General features: G+C 34.5%; 1 long non-coding RNA gene across 1 annotated transcript in view; it reads right to left on the bottom strand.

Annotated features, from left to right (window-relative positions):
- Positions 1-5,316: 5,316 nt before the first annotated feature.
- LOC137654554 (uncharacterized) overlaps positions 5,317-27,429 on the bottom strand; it is a 339,292-nt gene continuing 317,179 nt past the window's right edge. Inside the window, exon 3 of the long non-coding RNA XR_011046657.1 lies at positions 5,317-5,441. This is a non-coding gene — a long non-coding RNA (uncharacterized lncRNA). The remainder of the gene's footprint in view (positions 5,442-27,429) is intronic.

A 27,429-nucleotide genomic window follows, 5' to 3' on the forward strand; every position in this document is an offset into this window, starting at 1 on the left:
CTACTCAACGCAGCGAAAAATAGAGGACAGAGGAGGGCACCTGGCTATAAACGATTCGCCACTCCACAGATCACCAGCCTGCAGCCGCTCTCCAACGCCTCCCCCTTAATCTCGGTCTCTTTTCTTTTCTCTCTTTCCCTGTGTCTATATAAATTGGTGTTTTTCCAATGTTTTCTCTATCTCGGCAGCGTCTGGCAAATGAGAATGGCTGGACCCCTGTTCATATACCACGATTAGTAGGGGGGATGCTTTTAGTGTTAATACAAAATATTCATTGAATTATATCTTAATGGTGGTATGGAACAAAATTTAGAATAATTTCTCCTACTATATATATATATATATATATATATATATATATATATATATATATATATATATATATATATATATATACATACAGAGAGAGAGAGAGAGAGAGAGAGAGAGAGAGAGAGAGAGAGAGAGAGAGAGAGAGAGATATGGGGATCTGTGGAGACGTGGCACCAGTAGGGGAATCAGTTTAAAGCCAGGTACTTTAGTGTCCATTTCTCACTCCGCTGAGTATAATCCCCTATGGTGGCGATATAAACGCAAAAAAAAAAAAAAAATAAACTAGACATAATAGCAATGGTCGACCAAGAAACCTACAGCATGGTAGTAATAATTACGTGAAAACAATTAATGGAAGAGTAAACTATGATAAGGATAGTATCATTGTATGAAATAATAAAATAAACGCAAGGTACATTAGCAATGGATGAAGGAAATAACAACCCGTGGAATGAACCCCACTGACCCATTAAGGGCCTCCTTCATCACAGATCCATTTTCGGTCTCATAAACTCTCAAGTGAAGTTGATGAACCCCACGATAGGGCCCTTAACATGTCAAATTAAATATAGTTTCCAGTGGGCAGTGGTGCGTAAACATGGCTGTATATATTCATTCTGAATCGAAAAGGAGATATTCAACGATAAAGACCATTTCAAGAACGTTTTCAGTTAGGAAAAATCATTAGTTTGAAAAACAAAACAAAAATTATATACATAAATTTCAATTCACAGGTCTGGTTAAACTTTAATAATAATAATAATAATAATAATAATAATAATAATAATAATAATAATAATAATAATAATAATAATAATATATTGAGCTTAATATGATCGTATGATTTTATATCCAGAGAAAATACGGAAATAAGAAAAAATCAAACTCGTTGTGTAGATTACTTATTCTCTTTTATCAACCCATGTCTTCAAAAAATAGCAATAAATGTGAAACCTTTATCTTTGTAATTAAGAAATGAAATACCGAAGTTAAGAAGAATATAGAAGCAAATGCTGCAGTGTGGTCATTTCATATAATTAACTTTGTACAATACTGAATATCATAAAAGCTCAAAGGTATTACAATGCCACGCACAAAGTAAAAGTAAATTGTCGAACACTTGGATTGCATTTCTTATCAACAAAACCAACCTCCTTTGTGTTTAAAATTCCTCAGACTAATATACACTACAGCCTTATACTTTGTTACTTACACCCAGGTGCTTCAAGTGAGAACCACTACAAATCCTTTAAAATTCTTGCACGTAATTTACATTACTTTATTTTCATAGTATGACTCATAGAATTTATAGCATTATTATTGATTTTTTAAGTAATAGATCTCGATGAGTTGTTGTTGATGGGCACCATAGTGAGTATAGGAATGTGATATCCGGTGTTCCACAGGGTAGTGTTCTTGGCCCATTACTTTTCACACCATTTACACATAACATGTGGTTTGGCCTAGAAAACAAGCTTGTTGTATATGGAGATGATGCTACTCTCTTTGCATCAATTCCATCCCCTGAATGTAGATCTGGGGTTGGTGAATCGCTTGATAAAGACTTAGCTAAAATTAGTGCATGGTGCAAATTATGGGGTATGAAGTTGAATCCTAATAAAACTCAATGTATGATTGTAAGTAGGTGAGGGACAGTGGCTCCTCAACATCCGGATCTCTGTATTGATAATGTTTCTTTAAATTTGTATGACTTTTAAAATTCTAGGTGTGATTCTCGACAGCACACTTACTTTTGAGAAACACATTAGGTCTGTGTCTTCTTCAATTGCACAAAAAAATTGGCTTATTGAAAGTCTTACAAAATTTTCGGTGATCAATCTATTCTGAAGAAGTGTTTTAATTCTTTCATTCTACCTTGTTTTGAGTATTGTTCTCCTGTCTGGTCTTCAGTTGCTGATTCTCATCTTAATTTGTTGGACAGGAACCTACGGTCTATTAAATTTCTTATTCCTGATCTAAATATTAATCTTTGGCACCGTCGTTCAATTAGTTCATCATGCATGTTGCATAAGATTTTTCATAACTCTGACCATCCTTTACATTCAGATCTCCCTGGACAATTCTATCCTGTCCGTAATACTAGGCAGGCAGTTAATTCTAATAGCCAGGCCTTCTCCATCATGAGGCACAATACTACACAGTATTCTAGAAGTTTTATTCCAGCTGTTACCAAGTTGCGGAATGATCTTCCTAATCGGGTAGTTGAATCAGTAGAACTTCATAAGTTCAAAGTTGGAGCAAAAGTTTTTATGTTGACCAGGCTGACATGAGTCTTTTTATAGTTTATATATGACATATCTGTTTTTGACGTTGTTAATAGTTTATATAGAACGTATCTGATTTGACGTTGTTACTGTTTTTAGAATGATTTATTGTTAATTTATTCTCATCATTTATTTATTTCCTTATTTCCTTTCCACACTGGGTTATTTTTACCTATTGGAGCCCTTGGGCTTATAGCATCTTGCTTTTCCAACTAGGGTTGTAGCTTGGCTAGTAATAATAATAATAAAAGTGAGCGACATCAATGAGGGACCATTTTGATCTCATAAACAATATCCATTCCATGTTGCACTTGCTAGTCTATATCTACTATTTACGTGAATTTAGTCCAAAACTTATCCCGGAGGTTTGCCGTTTCTGTTCTTCAACCACATTTATGGAACTTTAATACCTGCAATATTTTGGCTAAACACAAAATCATACTAAGGGAACTGTTTGAGATTACTCTCCCCTTGAAAGCTGGTCATTAATTTTCCGTGCTGTTTATCAATCATTGCTGAAAGGCAGGTATCATAAAGTATTTGGAATCGCATGGAAATTATATACAAATTTTACCTTTGGAAGTCTCCTGAACCCTTCGTTATTGTTTGATATAATAGTCCCATTTAAACTTTCCTGATAATGGCTCCTAATCTTTAATTAAAACAATCTATACAAACTTCTGCAAATTAACTGTCTATCTCAATCTGGCGACTTCCCAGGATTTTCCGTTATCTTTCTTCCTTCGATATTCTGCTTGAAGTCACCCTAACAATTCAGGTTCCCGAGTTACCCTCCCAGTTAATCTTAAAGGGGGTTATTAAAATGGCAGAAACACCCTTTATATCTATCTAAACTACCACTCTCTTATCATGTACTTCCACCTCATTAACAAAATCCCTACTATATACTTAGGCAACGACGGTATTTGGCCTGTAGGCCTAAAATCGAGCATGAAATTTATAGCTTGAAAATAAATCTTCAGTAAGGGCAAGATGAACTTCAAAAGAACGATTACTAGAGTTTATGTGGTTAATTCCACCGTGCTCTAAATTAACATGAATACATTTAAAGGACGAAAGAATTTACGATTGATATAAAATTGAGAAAACTTTTTTTCGGGTTACATATGAAGATTTCAATAGTTACAAATAATTTTCTGATATTTATATTAACATGAATCCATAACAAATAATTCATGGAAAAGGCAAAAGCAAACAATATGAAAGATATAATGTTGGCTATGAAAATGCACGAATAATGCATTGTAAATAACACTCACTTCTTACCGATGCTTAAATAAATTGTCAGCTAAACCATAGCATGAAGTAGACAGAGGTAATACGAAGCACAAAATGTCTTCATCAATAGTCAATGAACACCAGTATAAAAAGATATAAATTCTCGAATAACTTCTTTTCTACTGCACACACTTTACGTTAGATAAATATTGTTACATTTCTGAGAAAATTTTCCCCTTTTCGCCACATTTGACAACTTCATGCAGGAGAGAGAGAGAGAGAGAGAGAGAGAGAGAGAGAGAGAGAGAGAGAGAGAGAGAGAGAGAGAGAGAGAGAGAGAGAGAATTACGGGCAAACAACACTAGAATTTCCAATGGCAAATCGTCTGAGCTCAGAAAAAAAAAAAAAAATTTCGAATGTTTCATGAACAGAGCAACGAAGATAAGCCGAAAGCTGAACACAGAACACAATAGCTACAACCGACTCTTTTGTGCAGCGAGTAGGGATATATATCGTGCGGCTTAAATTAATGAACGCTGGGTTCGTACCAATAATTTCGACCTTTGGTTTATACGAATTTTTTTTATGAATATGATCCAAATCACTTTTAAGCTTTACTAGTTATAAAGGGAGAAAACGTTTGAAGACCAAATCAATAGCAAAATACATTGTTATCCCACTTAAGCTAAATTCTGATTACAACGTTTATGCTGAATAAGATGTTATCATGAAAGCAAACGAAAAAGTAACAGTATGTCAGTTAATATAAAGTAATTACATGTTTTCATAAAAAGGTAATTTATAAAAAAATTCAATTGACAATTCTGTGTGCAGCGTAAAACAGAATAATAAAGAAGTGCTTGTAAAACACAAAGTCCATGTCTGAGGTAAATTTCAATCTGGCCTTTAACTTTTAAATACTGCATGACCTGAACGTCGACCACACATCGTTTTCGTTAATCGAACATGCACACCAAATATAAAATCTTTGGGATGGATGAACCTACGGACGCCTGATATATAAACAAACAGGTCAAATTACATCCAGCTGAGCCGACGGCATAAAAACTCCAAATAAAAAAACATTATTCTAAAACTGGTTTCTTTCAATTGGAGTGAAATCAATCTTGCCAAATCTGATGTGGAGGTTATATTTTTCCTTACCCAGCTTTCTTTAAATATGCAAATCTATAAATTTTCTGGGGCTCATCCCCACTCTCGTAGCTTTCACATTTTATTTTGTTTTCCTATGTAAGCTGCAACATCGCAGTGGGCTAATTCTTATCTTATTGCCCTCCTTATACATTAAACTTATATTCATGTTTCATTTCACGTGTTGTCATGAATACATTTCCTTTGTAAATAAATGTTCTACTACATATGAAAAATGGAGTAGCAACAAATTTAAAAAATAGTATATAACCAACTGAATAATGAAGTTTGGAAATACTTGAGAAAAACGTAACTAAAATCTTAAACTTACCAAGAACGATAAAGGTTTGTCCACTTGGAAGTAAAGAATAGCTACTCCAATAACCAGCTGAGCAGATACCAAAGGTATCTTGTATAAGAAAAATTATTGCAAAAGGACAAGTGCAGCAAAACCTGTGAAAAGACAAATAACGCTTTATCAGTCTATGATATATTGAGTTACGTTTATGCAACAAAATATCTTCTCCAACCTAGCAACTTCTCAAGAAAAATCTTATTGTTAATTGAAAATGTCGGCTAGAGGAGTCGATAATTCTTTGACCATGGAAGAGTCTGACAACTACTTTATAACGCTATCAAGGAGAATGATAAAACCACTTCCGGAACACTTTCTTCAGAACCATTGAAGACAAACGCCTATGTCTGAACATCGTACTAGCGGGATGATAATTATGATCACACGTGTCACAGGTAAACAAGAATGATAATATTAATTGAGGGTTATATCATATCCTTGTCCCCAATCAATGGCAAACAAATTCATAATGGCAAAATTAGAATCTCATAAATCCAGCAACCAAGCAAAAAGTCAGATCACAACTACTTGAACTGATTCTGGCATTACAAACGTCAGGTTTTACACGAACATAAACAAGGCTTTACATATTCTTCTTCTATGTTTAAGCAATATTTATGAGATTAAAATGTAGAATGTCATATATACATATATATGTTTGCACACACACACACACACGCATATATATATATATATATATATATATATATATATATATATATATATACATATATATATATATATATATATATATATATATATATATATATATATATATATATACACATACATATAGATTAAAATGTAGAAAGTCATATATACATATATGTTTGTACACACACACAAACATTATATATATATACATATATATATATATATATATATATATATATATATATATATATATATATATATATATATGGATGTTTGTGTGTCTTGTGTGTATTAGTTCAAGATGTAACAGGGTTAAATATGTTAAAAGTCAAGCGATCATAGAAAGTGAGAATTAAAATTTGTTTATATCTAAGGAAAGACAGAAACAAATTAATTTTAAGAAGGAAAATAAACACTTCCGATACAAGAAAGAATCTACTGGGTTTAGTTTAGCAATACAAAATGGGTACTCATAGCTACATGATAAAATGGAAGCCCGTAAATAAGAAACGAAGAGTAATTTAATAAAATTCGTATTCGAATCAGCACAAGAGATAGGTGGAAAAGTTCCAAAACAAGATCAAGGAAAACTATCAGAAAAGGCCCAAAATAAGGAAAAGATTGGAAATGTGAATAAAATCCAAGAGATGAAATAGAAGTAGCAGAACTATCTAAAACAATAAACAAACTAACACCCCTAGATATTAGTAAACACAATCGAACCAAAATTGAGGAATCACTAAATAAAGGATGAAGCATTAAATTGATGAAAAGAAGACTTGGAACAGGGCGCCAACAGAAGTTTATTTTACAGGATGAAAATGGAAATATTACCCAGAATAGAGATGGAGTGATAAAAATAACAGAGGATATCTATACAATGCTATTCAATAGTGATATAAGAAATAACGGATCTAGGACAACCGCCCCCGAGATAACTGCCCCCAGGACAGTTGTCCCCCGACAACTGCCCCCAGGACAATTGCCCCCGTAGGACTACTGCCCCCCTGAAAATTGCCCTCCATATTGCCATTTACGTAATTACTTTTTAGTAACAATTTATGAAGATATTCTTCCTAATTACATAATCGGTCATTGAAGAAATAATTGTATCTATTTCCTAAATTTATTACCATTTATGTAGTTATTTCCTAATTAGGTAATCGGTCGTACGAGTTATTGTTTATTTTCGAAAGCTATCGCCAATTAGCTAATTCTGTATGGTCAAACAAATGTTTACAAAAAAAAAAAGAAAGTAAGAAGGATCCAGTGTCTAATCGGTCGTACAAGTTATAGTTTATTTTCGAAAGAAATACAAGAAGTGGCATAACCCATCATGGAGTTCGTCAAAAGTGAACGTGGAAAAATTAAGCTTATTTATGAAGAGAGAACAGGCACTATCCAGCGTCATAATTAATCAAATACTTGCTGGGCATCCAGTACCTCCTAAGCGGAAACGCTATCACGATTCTAGCATACGAATAGCAAACATTATGCAAGAATTTGAGAACCGCGATGTATTGGAATTTTTGAGATACATAGCTCACAATTTAAAATTCTAGTATTTAAATCCCTTTTCAATATTTTTGTAACCCATCTATGTACAAATTTTAGTATATAATGTTATCTTTTTAAAACGTATTTTTAAATCATGTATTTTTTATTAACAATAATAAAACATTGGTTTTATTAGTTAGGTATTTTCATTTTTTTCCATCATTGTCCAGGGGTTTTACGAGGGCAATTGTCCCGGGGGCAGTTTTCCTACGGGGGCAGTTGTCCTACGGCGGCAGTTGTCCCGGTGGTAGTTGTCAGGGGGCAGTTGTCCCGGGGGCAGTTGTCCTGATACCAGAAATAACTTCACCAATAGAAATAATGAAACAGCTGATGTAACAGTAGGAGAAGTAAGGAAAGCATATAAAGGTATGAAAAGAGGCAAAGCACCAGAATAACATCGCGTAACAATTGATTTGATAATAAATGGAGAAGATTTCATATTAGTAAAACTCGCTGAACACTACAACAAATTTCTGCAAGAATGCTCTATACCTACAGGTTTGAAAAACATTATCATCATACTAATTCACAAAAATCGAGACAAAACACCAAATAAATTACCGCCCAATAAGTTTACTCTCCGTAATATCTGAAATATTTACAAAGATCATATTACGCTGAATAAGAAAAACAGCTAGACTTTAATCAACCAAGAGAGCAGGCAGGATTTCAAAGTAGGTATTCAACAACTGACCATATCCATACAATTATCCAGCTAATAGTAAAATAAACAGAGTATGATTAACCAATATGTATGGCATTTATAGACAATGAGAAAGCTTTAGATTCTGTGAAAAACACGGCTGTAATGAAACCCTTCAAAAACAAGGAATAGAAGAATCGTATGTTAGAACACTTGAAGATATCAATACATTAAGTACAGCAATCTTAAAACAACATAAATATAGTAAGAAAGTTCCGATTGAGAAAAGGGTTAGACAGGGAGACCCCATCGCTCCTAAATTATTCACAGTATGCCTAGAAGAAATTCTAAAGAAATTAGATTGGGAAAATGTAGGAATTAATATTAATGGGGAATACCTTAACAGCTTAGGATTTGCAGATGACCTAGTTGTGTTTAGGGAATCACGGGAAGAATTACAAAACTATGATAAAAGACTTTAATAGGGAAAGCAGATATGTACGACTAATAATGAATATGAGTAAAACTAAGATGAAAATGCAGAAACCAAAAATAAGAGCTATGGACAAACTTCTAGATTGTGAATGAATATACGTACTAAGACAGACAGTAATTGTTTCTCCAGGACACGAGACCGAATTTCAAATGATAAGCATGAGATAGAGAGCATTTGGTAAACAAAATGAGATTATGAAACGTAAGATGCCATTTTCTCTAAAAAGAAAAGTATTTAATGACATGATCCTACAAGTATTACCTTATGCATAAAAAACTTGAAGCCTTACTAAACCCATAGAACATAAGCTAGATACAACTCAAAAAGCTATGGAAAGAATAATGGTGAGAATAACAATAAGAAACATAAAAGGAGCAACATGGCATCGACTGCAAACTAAAGTAGAAGATATAATAATCTGTAATAAAAAGAAATGGATATGGGCAGAACATTTAATGAGAATGTGAGACAATCAATGTACTTTAAAAATAACAAAATAGGTCCCTTGAGAGTGTAAAAGAAGCCGGGAAAAGAAAGGAAGACAATGGATTGACGGACTAAGACAGTATGCGGGTGTGGACTGGCACAGATAGAACATAAACAGACGCAAGTGGAAGGACATGTCTGAGTCCTTTGTTCTGCAATAAACTGGTAACGTCTGACGATAAGGAAGATGATGATATATATATATATATATATATATATATATATATATATATATATATATATATATATATATATATATATATGTGTGTGTGTGTGTATGTGTGTGTGTGTGTGTGTGTGTGTGTGTGTCCCAAGGACATAGGACCAAAATTAAAAGTAGAATAAGCATGGCATGGAGAGCTTTTGGTAAAGAAAATTAAAATGCCACTGCCTCTAAAAAGAAAAGTATTTAATCAGATGGTCATACCAGTATTGACTTAGGCATCAGAAATTTCGAGCCTTTATAAAGTATTAAAACATAAGCTAGTTACAGCTCAAAGAGTTATGGAAAGAATAATGGGAAAAACACTTGAAACAAAAACAAAAACCAGCATGAATACGAGAGCAAACTCAAGTAGAGGATATTTTAGCAAGTAAGAAAAAGAAATGGAAATATGCAGGACTTATAATGGGAATAACAGAATGGATCCTTGGACATTGCAAAAGAAGCAGGAGACGGAAGAGAAGACGATGGAATGACTATAGAAGGGGTTTACGGAATATTCTTCGAAAACATTTGTTCGAAAATAGCTCTTCAAAAACCACTTGCTCGATTTAGTAATTGTTCGAACAAACATTTTGAACAATTCCTCGAAAAAAGGTGTTCCATAGTACTCTGATATCTAGTTAATACTTTGTTAATTTCAATGCTTGTATTCCAAGAAAATTCATGATTCTTATTGGTTTATACCAAATTTGTTAGAACTGACTTTAGATGTTGAATCTATGATAAAGCTATGGTAAGGGCAATTAAGGAAAAATTGCTATATAGTTATCATTAAGTGCGTTTTCGTTTTATTTGTGTCAGTGTGTATATAGAAAAGTGTGTGAATTCGGCCTCAAGAGAACGTTGTCACTGATGTTGACTTTTTGTTAAACATTCCCATGTTGTTAGCTTTTGTGTTCGTTCCCGCAGATAGAGTCATTGTGACTTTCAATACACTAATGGATGAAAATATATATCCAACTGAAGCTTTGCCTATAGTCACCTACTATGAAGATACGTAGTTTTGGCGGCCTCGTCTTAGGAATACTTGTTGCCCTCCTAAGCTTAAAAATTGAGATGCGTCATGTTATGAGAGTATGAAAGAAGATTTAACCAAGACAAACAATATAACGGAATGATAGCACTACGGATTTCTTCATCAACTGTCTGGTTATGATCCAACTACCTGGACATTTGCAATAACACTGAGAAGAGAATTCATATCGATAAGTCATGAAGTGGAATAGAGTGTAATATAGGGCAAAAGAAATATCGGAAGTCTGTAGAGCACTTGAAGTTGTTTAGAGATGAATTATTAGAATACCGTAATGTTTCCATTATTTACGTAACATTTCATATAATTTTATTTTGTAAGCACAGATACCTTGTCTTAGGAAATTTTATTCAATTATTTTTATTTTATTCAGAAAATAAATTTATGTACATTCTATCCTTTTTTTTTTTTGTATATCCTCTAATACTATTTTTCTATTCTCATAACATTAACAAAATGTAGATTATGAAGTCAATACTTTCGAACACCTGTCTATAACTATCTTTTTCGAACAATTGTTAATTCGAACAACTGTTGACTCGAACAATTACTTTTCGAACAACAGTTATCGAACAAATGTTTTCGAACAATTGTAACGAATTATTTTCGAACAACTGTCTGAATAATTGACGGGTAAGTGTGGAAGGACTTGTCTGAGTCTGCAGTGGACTAGTAACGAGTGATGATTATGATGCTATTTATGCATAATATATATATATATATATATATATATATATATATATATATATATATATATATATATATATATATATATATATATATATATATACACGTGTGTGTGTTTAAGTGTAATCGTCAAACTTATAAGTGGACTTCAACATAACACAGTTGCATTAGAGTTCAAGGAGTATTTCTTGAAGCTAAGGACGACTATAAATTATAAAGAAATGGACTAAAATACTTCTACCTAAATGCATGAAGTAATTTCAAAGCTTTGTAACTAAATTATGTCGTTTTTATGAGTAATGATAAAAAGTATACTCTAATGAGTATACATATATAAAAATATCGTCAAAACCATTTACATTTATACATACAGTATATACTGTGTGTGTTTATATATATATATATATATATATATATATATATATATATATATATATATATATATATATATATATATATATATATATATATATATATATATATATACAAAACAGTGTAAGCGACCCGTCAAAAATGACGGCTAAATATTTAGATAGATATGCATACACACGCGCAAAAAAAATTCAACCCTTCCAACACCATACGCACAAAAAATCAACCCTTCCTAGGCCCTAACTCTTTCCTAACTATTGCCCCTCTCACCAGCACATGACTACTCCCTCTCCCTAATACCCGAGGGACAGGGAGAGACCAAGGAGTTCATTTTATGTCTTGCCGCTGAGAGTGACCTTAAAAATATATACACATCTATATATATAATATATATATACATATGTATAATAAACAAATATATATACATATATATACAGTATATATATATACATAATATATATATAAATATACATATATATGTACAGTATATACAGTATATATATATATATATATATATATATATATATATATATATATATATATATATATATATATATAATCAGACACTTTCTCTTTATTATGCAGGGGAGATATATATGTGTTTATACAATACACAATACACAAAGAATACCACTCTGCTTTAATTAAAATTAATGTAAAAGGAAAGTAACCTAATAAAAATTAGGTATTGCCAACACTTTTATGATACAAAGCAACTTGAACTAAAACTCTGATAATATTCTCCCAGACGAAATGACTTAGCCTTGTCGCTCGCCTATTTCCCCACAGATTCAACTTGTTTGCACAAAAATATTGACCAATTTCCCCGCGCAAAAAAACAGGAACCTCATTTTAAGAAGATATTGGAAAGATATGTAACAATTTATCACTATTGAAAATTTGGCTTGTCATCCACAGAGACAGATATCGTGATACAAAACGTGATTAATCAACTTTGTTATAACATTAACTATGTAACTATATATATATATATATATATATATATATATATATATATATATATATATATATATATATATATATACATATATATGTGTGTATATATATATATGTGTGTGTGTGTGTGTGTATGTGTGTGTATATATATATAAGTATATATATAAATATATATATATATATATGTAATTTATATATATATATACATATATATAAATATACACATACAACAAGGCATCCTTGTCAAGTCCACAGCAGGACAAAGTCCTCAGGCATGTCTATATTCATGTCTGGGGTTTGACCAGTTTTCATCACCACGCTTGCCAGTCAGGACTGGTGATGATGGGAGACTTTTGTTTGATCGCCCACAGTATAGGTATTCCTGACTAGTATAGCTTTGCTGCTCATGACGATACATAAACCCTTTCACCACGTTAAGGTATTCCTCTATAAACTACTGTATACGGTGTTTGCTAGTTGATTTTAGTTACGCAAGTTATTTTACATTATTTTCCCCACCCTTACCCCTACATTAAGGAGTCGGTTCCCTGATGAGCCCTCTCCAGTGCCTTCTACCAATGGCATCCGCTTCACCAAAACTCCTCCCTCTATATCATCAAGCCACCTGCCACCCGTTGAGATACTACAGCTAGAGAGTTATTGGGTCCTATGACAGGCCATATAAGTACTACATTCGATCCCTTTCTGGTTACAGCTCATTTTTTCTTGGTCTATAGTAATAGTAATAGCAACAGTAATAGTAATAGTCTATAGAAATTTTAATAGAAGCTGACCGTTGAGCGGTGGTCTTTCTCAAAATATTTATTGGAGAATTCTTCTTCTTTCGATCACTTTCCTTCACAAGTCTATATCATTCTCTGTATTAAAGGATAAAGTAAATACTGCTGTATACATATTGGGATTATACATAGCATCTTTTAATACACTTCTTTTCTTTTGAAAAAAAAAAAAAAAACAGTCGTTCATTTGTATATATATTCTTATTAATACATGAATAAATTCTTGGTAAAAAACACTGGCTTTATGGCGATTCGTCGTCTTCATTAGAGGAGTCAAGATCAATGACAAATAAGTCAAGGAATTTATCTATGTGAAAATCTTTTTATACATCTTCCTGTTGCAAAGTCTCAGCATGTCTTGAAGCTTTGCTTCAATCTTCTTTTGTTATTGTATCTAGTGATCCCTGTAGTAGTTGCTTCAAGTATCTCATAATGAAATTTGTTCTTGCCACATGGTTTTTTACTTGACCCAATATAAGTTCAATAGGGTTATACTGACAGTAATACAGCGGTAGACAATTCACTTTTTGGCCGTACTCTGCTACAATCTTGTCAATAACATACTTGTTTTCCCTGTTTTGTGTGCTTTTTCACAATTTGTACTAGTTCTCTTTTTGGCAAATGTTCTTTTGGATTTTCCCCATTTCTGAAAAGCCATTCTGTGATGGTGGTCTTTTCAGATGACGATGTCAGCAGATTGTCTATCTTTACGGAGTGATACCTACCAAACCACTTTCCGAACACACTGCCGTTCATCTGGAGAAGATAATCTCCATATCAAATGTGAATTTGGCACAAAACCGTCTTTAGAGCCTGCGTGCAAAACAATAAAACGTCCCACTTTCCCTATGGTCTGTTTAAGGCCTGTTACTTTCGAGAACCTTGTATCTGCCCAGCATTTATGGACACAGTAGTTTCGGTTTACCCAAGTTTTATCTAAGTATATCTGTAGTTGGACGTTCTTTATTTTTTGCATCACTTATTTTCCGTAAAGTGACTTTTCGCAGACAGAACATCATCTATCTCCATTAAGAACTGTCGACTGTTTATTTTTGAAGGCCAAATACCCATTTTTCTAATCACCTTTCGAAATGATTCTCTACTTCAACTAAAACCGATATTTTCTTTCATTGCTACTAGCACTTTTTCGACAGTAGAAACCACGTCTCGTCTTTCCTTTTTGTATTTTTTCTTTTGATACACCGGAGATTCCTATAGATTTTCCTTCTTGCTTCCTTGCTTGGTCTGCGATTAGGTTTTTTTTTTTCTTTTTGACAGTTTTGTTGCTTCAAATACTCTTTAGATAGCATTCGAAACATCACTTATATGACCTCTTTGATGTTTTTCTAAATTGAAATATTTCAGAACATTATCGACTAGTTCCTTGGCCTTGGGTGGTAAGAGAAGACCTTTTTTGCGAGTCACTTGGGCTTTCCATTGTTAACACAGTTGGTAATTGAGAGTAAGTGGCCTCTAATAATATTGACTGCGACCTTTTAAATCGCATACAGAACTTACAATCAGCTCTGGCAGCACCTGCCAAAAATATGCCTTATCTACATTTTCAGTAACGAAACTTGGGTTTTAACTAATAATAGATGAAATATGATATATTCAAAATATCTCTTGACCGCTAAACTCATTTCTAGAAATTAAACATATTTCACTAGAATCCTTGACGCTAATATGGTTAACAACATAAAATTGATCCGAATAAACCCTAAGGCTAACGGAACACCTGGCCATCTCATACACAGTCACTGTTAATGCACACTCAGTCTTTCATTCTTCAGCTGATAACCCTCGTGGAAAAAGTCAAGATTTCATACGCATATAAAGGAGAATCAGTCTGCTAAGAGAAATTATATATATAAAAAGGTAAATTAATAAGATTAATATATAAAACTTTCCTGTGGTAGTAACCAAATCCCAAACTATACTTCGATACCAAAAATAAATTTTTTGAAAATAAAAGGCACGCAGACTATTACCGTGATACAATTATTTAATTTTTTATTTTATCATTTTTAATACGAAGTCGTTCGTCATCAACTTTGCTACTTGAGCTTATCGTCTCTTTCTTAAAAAGATACAACACAATGGTCGGTTTCGATCAATCAAGAGCTTAATCTGGTGTTGGGGATAGGCCAAAAGCTTCTTACCTTAGGGGGATGAGATGCCCACAGTATTTTGAGTTTAACATGAAGTATTCTGAAAAAATACCCTAGTCCGACACCCATGGATCTGAAGGTAATGATCTGTTCCTTCGTTTATACTTTAGCTTTCGCCGAGGTCTTGGAGCATGTGATGCCCGTCTTTCAATTTTCAAAGCCCTTCAAAAATCCATTGATTATGGTAAGTAAGTTCGTATGGTTGGCCTTGATTGTATTGTTGCCTTTGATTGTGTTAATCATAAGTGCCTTGTTTTCAAATTTAAGCAAATGGAAGTGAGTATTTTCGTAGTATTGTTATTGAATTTTCAAATAATAAACTGCAAAGACTTCTTGTTGATGGGCACTATAGGGAGTATAGGAATGTTATAGCTGGTGATCCTCTGGGTAGTGTTCTTGGCCCAATATTCTTCATACTAAATACACATGACGAGTGGTTTGGCACAGAAAACAAGCTCGTCGAATATGCAGATGATTGTGGCAAGGTCGGTGTTAGGTGCTAACAGAGAGGCGAGGTGATTGCAAGTAAAGTTTATTCAACAGATAACAAACTTACATACAGTAAAAGCAGTTGCTAGCAAAAATGTTATAAAAATCCAAACGTTATGAAACATGCAATGAAAAGCTTAAACAGGTTATCTTATTATCAAGAAAGAGCGAGATATAAAAATAGCAAAAGCATTACAGTGTATGAGTGTTTGAAACATGTGTGGTACATGGCTCCTCCCTAAAAAAGAAAAATGACAATGTGAATGTTGGTAAAACGAGGCTGAGGTTGAGAAAAGGTGCCCACTCCTGAATCCATGTGTTGATGTACTTTTGATTCAAGTTTGGTATGAAGTATGGGAGCGGACCTAATCCTTAAATCCTTCGAAATGCCATGACAAAGGATCTTCGTCTTCAGTAGCTGTGCAGTAGACCAGTGTGAGGGATGTGAGAGGACATGGATGAAATTAAACACCTGTCCACGCATTAGGGTAGGTATCCTTGGCCATTATCCACTAGTATTGACGTCACAGAAGAGGATGGCATTGGAGTTGTCAAGAGCGATGTCTTGCCAGCCGAGGATATGCACGATGTCCCAAATGCTTAGTACTCTGGATCTTTTCATTGGATTTCTGCTAAGGCGGTGTAATCAAATCTCATATGAAGAGCAGCCAATGTGTTTCTTGACAGGCCATCGGCAAGGGGATGGATCCATTTTCCAAGGTACGTGTTGAAGGGTGCAGTTATGTCAGCGTTGACAGCCGGACCCAATGTTGGACTGTCGAGTGAAGGCATGAACTAGAAGCATGTGTAGTCCGTGCGAATGACCAAGGAATACCTTCTAACAAATGGCGAAAGTGATGGACAGCCAAATACACTGCCAGCAATTCGCAGTCAAAGGTAGGGTAGCTGGATACTACCTTGGACAGTTTTCTACAGTAGAATACTAATAGGCTGAACGAGCCACTGACCACCTACTAGAACACTGCATCAATAGCAACGTTGCTGGCAATGGTGAAGAGAAAGAGAAGGCCCTGTGGCACAGGAAAAGTGAGAGCAGCAGCGGTTGATAGGGACTCTCTGCGTTGCTGATGGCTGCTTCTTGAAGGGGGCCTCACTCCAGGTCTTTTGACGTACCCTTGAGGGAGGCTTAGAGGAGGGGGCAAGAGGGGCGGTGATGGCTGGCATGAACCGGTGATAATAGTTTATCATGCCCAAGAACTCTTGCAGTGCTTTGATGGTAGAGGGTGTAGGGAAGTTCAGAACAGCAGCTACTGTACCTTCTCAGGGAGGGGAAGGACGTCTTCAAGAGTGATGCGGTGCCCTAAGAACATTTTTTTGGTGTCAAAGGTACACTTCTACTACTGGACTACAAGGCCATTCTGTTGTATGCGGTCGAGGTGGATGCATAGGTAACAGAGATGTTACTCTTTGGGTGAAGAGAACACAAGTATGTTGTCCACGAAACATACGCAGAAGAGGAGGACCCCTAAGATGACATCCATGACGCGTTTTTTGGTGCCAAAGGTACACTTCTCCTACTGGACTATAAGGCCATTCTGTTGTAGGCGGTCGAGGTGGATGCATAGGTAAGAGAGGCGTTACTCTTTGGGGGAAGAGAACACAAGTATGTTGTCCACGTAACATATGCAGAAGAGGAGGTCCCCTAAGATGACATCCATGAAGTGTTGAAAAGTGGCTCCCGCATTACGAAGGCGAAAGTAGGAGTAATTGAAGGAAAAATCAACAGAGTATGACCAACTAATATGCATGACAACATAAACTATGAGAAAACTTTTGATTATGTCAGAACTTCAGCAGTAATGAAAGCCCTTCAAAGACAAGGAACAGATGAATCTTAGGTTAGAACACTTGAAGATATCTGTACAGGAAGTACAGCAATCCTACATCTAGATAAAGATAGTGAGAAAAATCCCATTGAAAAATGAGTTAAAGAGACCCCATATCTCCTAAATTATTCATAGCGTGCCTAGAATTTTTTTTAAGAATTTAGATTGGGAAAATGTGAGAATTAACATTAACGAGGAATACCTTAACAACATAAAATTTGTAGAGGATACAGTTCTATTTAGTAAATCAAAGGAGGAATTGCATAAAATGATAAATTTAAAAAGAGAAAACAGAAATGTAGGATTGAACTTGAATATAAGAAAAACTAAGACCACTTTTTAATGAAAATGCAGAGACAAAACATGAGGGTTATAGATGAACCTCTGGAGATTGTTAATGAATATACATACTTAGTACACACCAGAAGGAAGTGAGAGACTGTCAAGTCATCCCAGGAGAACATCTTCTACAACATAGATTACTGGAGAACATCTTCCACAACATAGATTACTATGTATTGATAAGATAGCTAAAGAGCGACCCTGAATAGGAGAAAACAGTTCACATAATTAAGTGGTTCATGTTAATGAGGGATACTGAGTGTAAGAGAAGATTTAAGGAGACTGTGCTTCAGGAGGTAACTATTAATATAAGGGAAGTCCAGGAATGGTGGCACCGGTGACCGGTATCTTGATTCCCGGTTTTTTTTATTCCGGTTATTTGATTCCCGGTATTTTGATTCCCAGTATTGTTGATTCCCGGAAATTTGATTCCCTTGTGACCATACCTATTTGAATGATGTGGTAGATGGTTTGGATGAGCTTGTAGACGACGAGGACTTGTCTCAAGAACTGGTCACCTATTTTGAAGCATGTTTATAGCTTGCAAAAGGGGTAGAGGTAATCGACGAAGGCGAATAGCACCCCTTTTTCCTATGCATATATGAAATTTACATGAAAGAACTTTGCAAGATCAACCGCGCACCAATAACAATTTAGAAGGGTACCACTGTGCACTACAGAGTGTTGTTTCAGGTGTTCATCCAAATATCTGGAAATTAATCTTGGCATTGAAAAAAGAAGAGAGCATTGCCCATTTGAAAAAAGTTCAGTTTGACAGTGGACATGGTATTCCAGAGAAGCAAAAGTACAAGGACTCAAAAATAATGTTTTGCAATATGATTCACAGAAAAAGACAGATTTCGTGAGAGCTGTGGCAAGGATTTTAAATTATTAAAATTAGCATTTCCCTATTTCTAATAAATTTTTTCTTAGCATCGTTTGTCTACAAAGTATTTTTTTAATATTTTCAATAAATGTTGTTTCTGTACAAATTTTTTCTTAGCATCGTTTGTCAACAAAGTTTTTGTAACACTTTTAATAAATGTTGTTTCTGTACAAATACTATACACGTTTTCTTTATATTTCAATGGTGTTAATGAAATTATCATAATGAATATACTCCTATATGGGTAAACAAGCCAACAGACCATTTACTTACAAAATAGATTTACAGGGGATAGGTCTTAAAAAAAAGACGTTCATTATTTCTTTAAGTTGGAATCAAACTACAGGGAACCAACAATACTGGGAATCTACTTACCTGGAATCAAAATACTGGGAATCAAATATCCGGAATAAAAAAAAACCGGGAATCAACATACCTAGAACCGGTGGCACCATAATGATGATGTGTATAGAAAATGGAGAAAGGAAATATTAGGAGAAGGAAATAGGGCAAATGCCCAACTGACAAGTGCCCAATGGCCAAGTGTCCGATGGCCAAGTGCCCGATGGACATTGCCTGATGGACAACTGCCCGATGGACAAATGCCCGATTAGGACATTTGCCCGATTAGATATTTTTTGCGGTCTTATGAAAAAGAATGTAGTTTTAATTTCATGAAGCGTTGGAATGTTTTTTTTTAATTGATAATATGCATGTCTCTATTATGACATTGGTGCTTATTTTGCATTTTTAGGAATGGTTTGTTATTTGTTGCCTACTTAGAGCCAATGATATGTTTATCATACAAATATATGTATTTTAAATGTCTTATACATTGAATATATTTATTTAATAATGTATGTTTCCTCATCGTAAACATTAACAAGGTATAATAAAGGACAATTAAAAAAAAAAAAATTAAATTGTAAGATATCCCTATCAAAAAATCTAATACTTTTCGATTTTCATAATCTTGAACAATATTTGCAATTCTTTTAATTATATCTTAATTTTTTTTCTTTTTTGAGGGAGGCTCTTGTCCTGCCAGCATTTGGTTGATGATTGTATCGTTAAGAGCTTGTTCAGTCTTCCATACCTGCAGAAAATGCCAGATATTGGGATGACTCGAGGTTATATTTGCCTGTAAATGGTTATGTCATCCTTCCAAGGAATTGATTGGCCGTGGCAAATCATCGCATACACGGTCACGCATTTTCTCAATATAAATAGGAAATAGTGGGTTTCCTCTGTCATATCCTACTTATAAAAGTATCTTCAAAGTAGTCAATTACTCCATCTGCTTCTTCGCACATATTTTCTTGTAAGTATTCAAATGCTTATACAACATTACCTGTTGGTACAAAAGCCAGGGCTGGTATCATCTCAATGTTTATGGCAAACTCAGTATCCCTCTGATATATTGATTGTGACCCCTCTGACTGTACCTTTCGGGCAGTTGTCCGTCAGGCAAATGGCCATCGAGCACTTGACCATCGGCCACTTGGCAGTCGGGCACTTGTCCTGATTCCATTAGGAGATACATCGGGGAAAATACTACAGAATACGGTAACTTGGTGGTGGAATAGGAATGTATAGCAAAGCATGCAAATTAAGGAAGATGCTTAAAGACGTGGAAAAGGACGTCTTTTAGTGAAAGAAATAAAGAAGCAAAAGGAGCTGTGGCACAAGCTGGAGTACAGGAATATTAAGAAATGCATGATACATTGGACAGACGAGAAGGCCAGATGAGGATATATACAGCAGCTTGGCAAAATCCAGAAGCCGTGCATCAGAAGACATCACTAAAACGAGTTGATGAGACAGTTATAACAAAAAATGAAGATATATAGATAAGGTGGAAAGAATATTTTGCGAGATTATTGGATGAAGAAAATTAACATTGATAAAAAAAGATGGAGTACCAAATGAAGGACTGACATCTGGTGTGGAGAGGAGCGAAGTGATGAATGCACTGGCAAAAATGAAAAATGGTAAGGCAGTATGACCCAGTGGAATACAGGATGAGGCCTGGAATGCATTGGGGGAGGAAGGTATAGACTTAATGTGGTATTCATGTGAGAAGATCTACGAGCAGGAGATCCCAGATGAAAGGAGCAAGAGCATTATTGTCTCAATATTTAAAGAGAAAGGAGACAATCATAACATCTATAGGGGAATCACAATCATAACATCTATAAGGGAATCAAGCTGGTGTCTCATATAATGGAAATATGGGAAAGAACTATAGATCAAAAGATAAGAGGAAAGGTAGAAAGAACACTCTCGATCTATGCCAAATCGAAGCACTACTTATGCAGTGTACGCATACCTTGAGACAGTTGATGGAACGGTCTAGAGAAGGCCAGAAAACTGCATGTCACTTTCATAGATCTAGAAAAGGCATCTGACAAAGTACCAGGCCAAGAGAAAAATACATTAGATTGACACAAGAAATGTATAGGAATGTGGAAGAGACAGTGAGAAGTTCTGTGAAAGAGCCAACGTCTAGAATTGAAGGTAGGTTTACACCAGGGATCTGCATATAGCCCATTCCTCTCTAATATTGTAATGGAAGTGTTAACAGAAAACGTGAGGGATGAGGCTTCATGGTCGATAATGTGATGCTGTACTAAGACAAAAAAGGAGTTGGAGCAGAAAGTTGAGGGATGGAGGAAGGGTTTTGAAGATAGAGGAATATAAATAAGTAGAAGAAAAAAGGAACACTTGCCAAGTTGCAAGGCATGATGCTGTGTGGAAAAAAACATCAAGAGTTTGGATAAATTAAAATATTTGGGATCTTTGGTAAATGACACTGAAAGTGGGAATGAAGATATCAAGTGCAGGATACAATCTAGATGGGATAATTAGCAATATGTGTCAGATGTATTGTGTGACAGGAGAGTCTCAGTAAAACTCAAGGGAATAGTATATAAAACAGCTGTTAGACGAGCAATGTTGTATGACATAAAAAAAAACTCCCAGTCAAGAGGACAGATGAAACTTAGATTAAATGTAACAGAAATGAGAGTTCAAATAAGGTATTCAATTTGGGTATTTGAATTATATAACAAGGTACTTCGTTGATCAAATGTAAAATTAAAAAAAAAAAACAGTAGTGGGATCCAGATATACTTGATAACAAGGTATTTTCCATATCAAATTGGATTTTACACAAAAAGGGACAGAATAAGATAAAAGGTTTTAAATTGCAATGTTTCGGTATTGAGAAATAAATACAGCATAGTTGTCTTACGGCAAAAATCCTATACGATAAACTTTGATGCGGATAAAATTCCTCAGGAGAGTTTTCCTGGAGGGAAAAAAAAAAAAATGATGTTTGCGGACTATGCTCCTAAAACCATGTCAGCGCTTACTGAAGCTTGTGGAAAGACGCTATCAAGGAGGATAAGCTGGAAAAGAATGTAGATGAAAACACGTATATGACAGATCGAGCGGGAAACCTTTCCAAACATATCAATCACATATAAATTCGCTAATAATACTGTAAAGAAGAAGGGCAGGCAGTAAGCGTTTCCTCATGACATCCGACTAAAATCAAAAGAAGGATAAGGATGGGATGGGGGATTTTGGTAAACAAAACGAGATTCTGAAATGTAAAATGCCACTTTCCCTAAAAAGAAAAGTATTTAATCAGATGGTCTTAACAGTATTTAGCTATGGATCACAAACTTGGAGCCTTAGAACATGAGCTAGTTACAACTCAAAGAGCAATGAAAAGAATTATGATGGAAATACCGCCGAGACAGAAAAAGAGCAATATGGATACGAGAGCGAACTAGTAGTGGATATTCTAACAACAGGTAAGAAAAAAAAAATGGACACGGGCAAAAAATATGATGAGAATGGCAGTCAATAAATGGACATTAAAAATAACAGAATGGATCCCTAAAGATTGTAAAAGAAGCAGGGGCCGGAAGAGAGGACAATGGATTGACGAGCTAAAAAATATGCGGGTATAGACTCGCATAGAAATACCGTAAACAGAGGCGAATGGAAGTACATGTCTGAGGTCTTTGTCCTGCAGTGGACTAGTTACGACTGTTACGGATGATGATGATAATGCATAACATCATTACAATCAAATAGCGCAAAGAAAGTCTTTCATTTACCAATTCTGCGTTGAATCTAAATTAAAGCCCTAATCCAAACCCACGAAAAGGGGTTCAGAAACACTATCAGGATAAGTTAACTTTTCAATTCTCTTACGGTTTTCCCCTCCCTGACGTTGAGAACTTTTTGTCAAAATGTTCGCTGAAAACACTGCGGACCCTAATTCAAAGGGGAAGCCAAGAGTTCAATGAAATACAAATGACATTAGTTTCTCGTGCTAATACTAAGTCAATTACATTCTACTAAAAATAAGATAGCTTTAGTACCTTCTTTGTTAGTTCAAAGTAAATCTTCTACAGCTTTTTCAAAAAGTCATAATCAAATTAAAGTCTGGAATTCAAAGCGCTATTCTCCCTATTCACATATCCTTTATAAAGAAAAACTTTTAATTTCTAATTCTAAAATTTATCAGGAATGTGGTGTGAACAATATCCAACAGATTTTAGTTCCATGCCACTGTGACACGTTCAAAAAGCCTTCATATTAATTGAATAAGAATTTATTTATAAGGGTTGTTTTGCTAGTGTATAACTTTAATATACTAATATTGAATATCCTATTACCAGATCCCATCACTTAATTAATTAAAAAACAATTGCATTGAAGCACTATTCTAATATGCTTAAAATGGAAGATTCGTCAATATTTACTAACATTTTAGCATTCAACGACGCAACATCTTATAACTCAATAAAGATGTGTTGTTATTCCAAGGCGGTATAAACATGTCGAATGTTTACATAACCGTTGTTATAACAATCTGAATAATATAAAAACCTAACGTACAATATTGTGTAAAATTAGAATTTTCTGTCGTATGAAAAGCTCACGATCATGTACAGTCTAATCTCGATTCTGATAAAGGGAAGAGAAGGTGCTGAGATGTATAAACCATTAAAATGCAAGATATATATATATATATATATATATATATATATATATATATATATATATATATATATATATATGTATATATATGTGTGTGTGTGTGTGTGTGTGTGTGTGTGTGTGTGTGTGAAATAAACCACAAGGAAAATTAAAAATACTCAAGTGAATCAACACCAGCTTCGTCTCTAAGGCATATTTTATACTTTCAAGGGTTTTAATTTTTCTTTGTGGTTTATTGAATATAGATCTTGTACACTACAAATTAAAACTTCCTTCTAGCAAAAAAAGCTTTGTTCGAATCCTAGGCGAGAACAGACCGATATTGGCGCATTCTATTAAAGCCCGTATTATCCTTGACAGTGAATGATTGCACCCGATAATTGACCAGTCGGTGTGAAAAACACTGAGGATCCTAAAAATCCTTGCTGAGGATATAAGTCACTCTCATTACAAGGAAAAGCTGTATTAGTAGGCAATATTAAACAAATTACACTAATTTCATCAGAATTTACATAAAAATACCATTTTAGTGTGGCATTCCTTATTAGTAGCTTCTTGTTCGACTGAGATACCCTTTAAAGAAGCCACACAGCTAACCCTTATAAATGGAAAGACCTATAAAAGGTTATCAAACCTTGTCTACTCCAAACCTGCTCTAGATGTCTAGCCGCAGACATTCAGGTGGAGTATATTGAGGCCGCTATAAATAATCATTGACTAATTGCAGGAATGAGAAACATACAGACTCTGCAAGATCAGACTATTAACAAGCTAGAAGAACATCCAAGAGAACTGCAATAGTTACCAAAGAAATTTATATATACATTACTGCACTAAGACTCTTTCACCAAAGTTGGTTAGGGGTACACCTTCCTCTAAAGAAGCTTACCAAAGGATTTTCCTATGATTCATGTAGTGCATTTTGCAGTTATGACAAATATAATTGTGATTCTACAAGAAGGTCCAACAGGTATTAATGAAAGACTTATGACCAAGCGTATTCTGCTGGCAAATTGACGTTTTTGACACTCATTAGTGTTATGCTCAAACATTGGCTCCTGATAAAATAACTAAAGATAACTTGTATTGTACCCTTGATCAGTCATAAAAACCTCAACCAAAATGACAAAGCTGTCCTGCTTGGAGATTCACTGCTCCTGTTGAGAAATAGGAGGCTCTCTAGGCAAAACCCAAAGGTCATCACGACACATGCAATATGAATGCTAAACTTCCCAGACTACTCTTCATATGGGCTGAGCATGATATTGATATTACAAACAGAATATTCTCACATAGGAAAAAGATAAAAAACATATGGATGCATCCCAGAATTAGGCATTGGTACATGCTGCTCTAAGTCATAACTAGGGAGGACATCACTCACGTCATGCATGGGGGCGAAGTGTTAGTCGGGATCATCGACTAGTGATTGCAGATCATTGACTACTGAGGGCCATCTTCAAATTTAACATCTAACCACAACTTCAATGTCTCATCTATATAATTTATTCTTTTCCCACTCCAATTTTCTTCCTTAACCAATATCAGTGAAGAAGATCCAGAATTGGGTGGTTAAAATTCTGCAAAATGATATGAGATGCTGCAGAGGTAAAAACTGGCTTTAATTAAAAAAAATAACAATACGACTGATTAACAACCGTATCAGAATTAAACAATTATACAGATACAAATTACCATGTACGCCAAATATTTAAATCTAATAAATTATTAAACAATTTTCAGCATAAACCATATGGTTACCCGCTTCCAGAATAAATTAAAGTAATCTGTAAATATATAAAAGGTAAATGGGATTCTACTCTCATCACACAAAACAGACTGGCCTGGTAAAGCCAAGAAGTATTTTAAGTAATGAAAAAAAAAAAAGAGGAAAAATATGATGACCTAATATCCCAACTCGATCAAGTCACCCAACCATTATATGGAAGATGAGAGAAAAAAATCGAAGTAAATGTTTCTCTAAACATCAACGAGAACTTTATTGTTATCGTCCATTACAGAAAAAGAAATACTTCGATACCTTTACAATAGACAGGAAGTCACATCCAATGCAATTCACCACCCATGAATAATGAATAAACCGCGGACGAAAACTCGCGAATATTAATGATGCATTGATGACTTCAAAATCTTTGTTAATTCAAATTCTTTTAGTCGTTTGATATGCATAAATTATGATAAAACTTGAACGAAATATAAAAGTATATTTCAATATGCAACGGCAAACTGTTTAGGTAGTCACAGCCTCTGTTTGCGCTGAAAAGATGGGTTTATTAGCAAATAATTTGGCGGTCTAAGACAATTTAAAGCTAATTGTCTTAGACCGCCATATTGTTTACTAATTAAGCTGGGTAGGACCTACATGAATATTTCTACAGACATTAGCTGCAAATACAGGAAGGCTTGTGTCATCAGTTAACATCACATTTTTCTTTTAAATATTTTACTATATATTCCTCGTTCATGCTTTGGTAACCTATTAGAAACATTGTCAACTAATCTGCGAGTCGAGAGTTCGAGCCCCGCTAAAAACACGATTGTATCGTGTGGTATATGCAACATCACCGTCCTTGTGAGCTAGAGATTGATTGTTTGGGGGAGGCAATTGGTCTATGAACTGAGTCATCCACAGCTATAACCCAACACTCCCTGGTCCTAGCTTGGGTGGAGAGGGTGCTTGGGCACTGATCATGTGTATATCAAGGTCTAAAGATATAATCTATTGACCTCGATGTATATATGGTCAGTCTCTACGGACATTACTGTCACTTGCTTCTGCCACCCATGAGGTACCTTAAGCACTTCTGTCTACAGCCTTCGTAGCCAACCACCGTACACATCAATCATTGTCTACGATACGAATTCTCTAACTTACTTTTGCTCTTTTATAAACTCTGTTCCTTAGATCGAGTACTGTATCCACCATTATTAATGCATCTTTCCTTGGCTGTATAGGGACATGCTGGGGTATTATTCACGAATATAGAAAGTCTAAGACGTTGGATATCTTGGAAAAATAGAAACTCTAATCTAAAATTACGTCATTATATATATATACTGTATATATATATATATATATATATATATATATATATATATATATATATATATATATATATATATATATATATATATATATGCTGCGAATACTTTAGAATTTCACTTCGTTAAATGAAAATTACAAAATAAGCAGATAAAGTGCAGGCGCTCTATTAGTCAAAAAGATCATGACGGAAAAATTATTTGAAAAACTACTACTTACTGTTATTATCAAGAATATTTTTTTCCTTTAAATACATACAACACTAGAGGAGCACTCAGTAGAGGGCAGACCTGCACCACGGCAGCTTATTTCTCGTGCTTTTGCTCGACCTTGACCTTGACCTTTGACATTAACATA

The sequence above is a fragment of the Palaemon carinicauda genome, chromosome 15, assembly GCF_036898095.1.
Source record: "Palaemon carinicauda isolate YSFRI2023 chromosome 15, ASM3689809v2, whole genome shotgun sequence".
Lineage (NCBI taxonomy): Eukaryota > Metazoa > Arthropoda > Malacostraca > Decapoda > Palaemonidae > Palaemon > Palaemon carinicauda.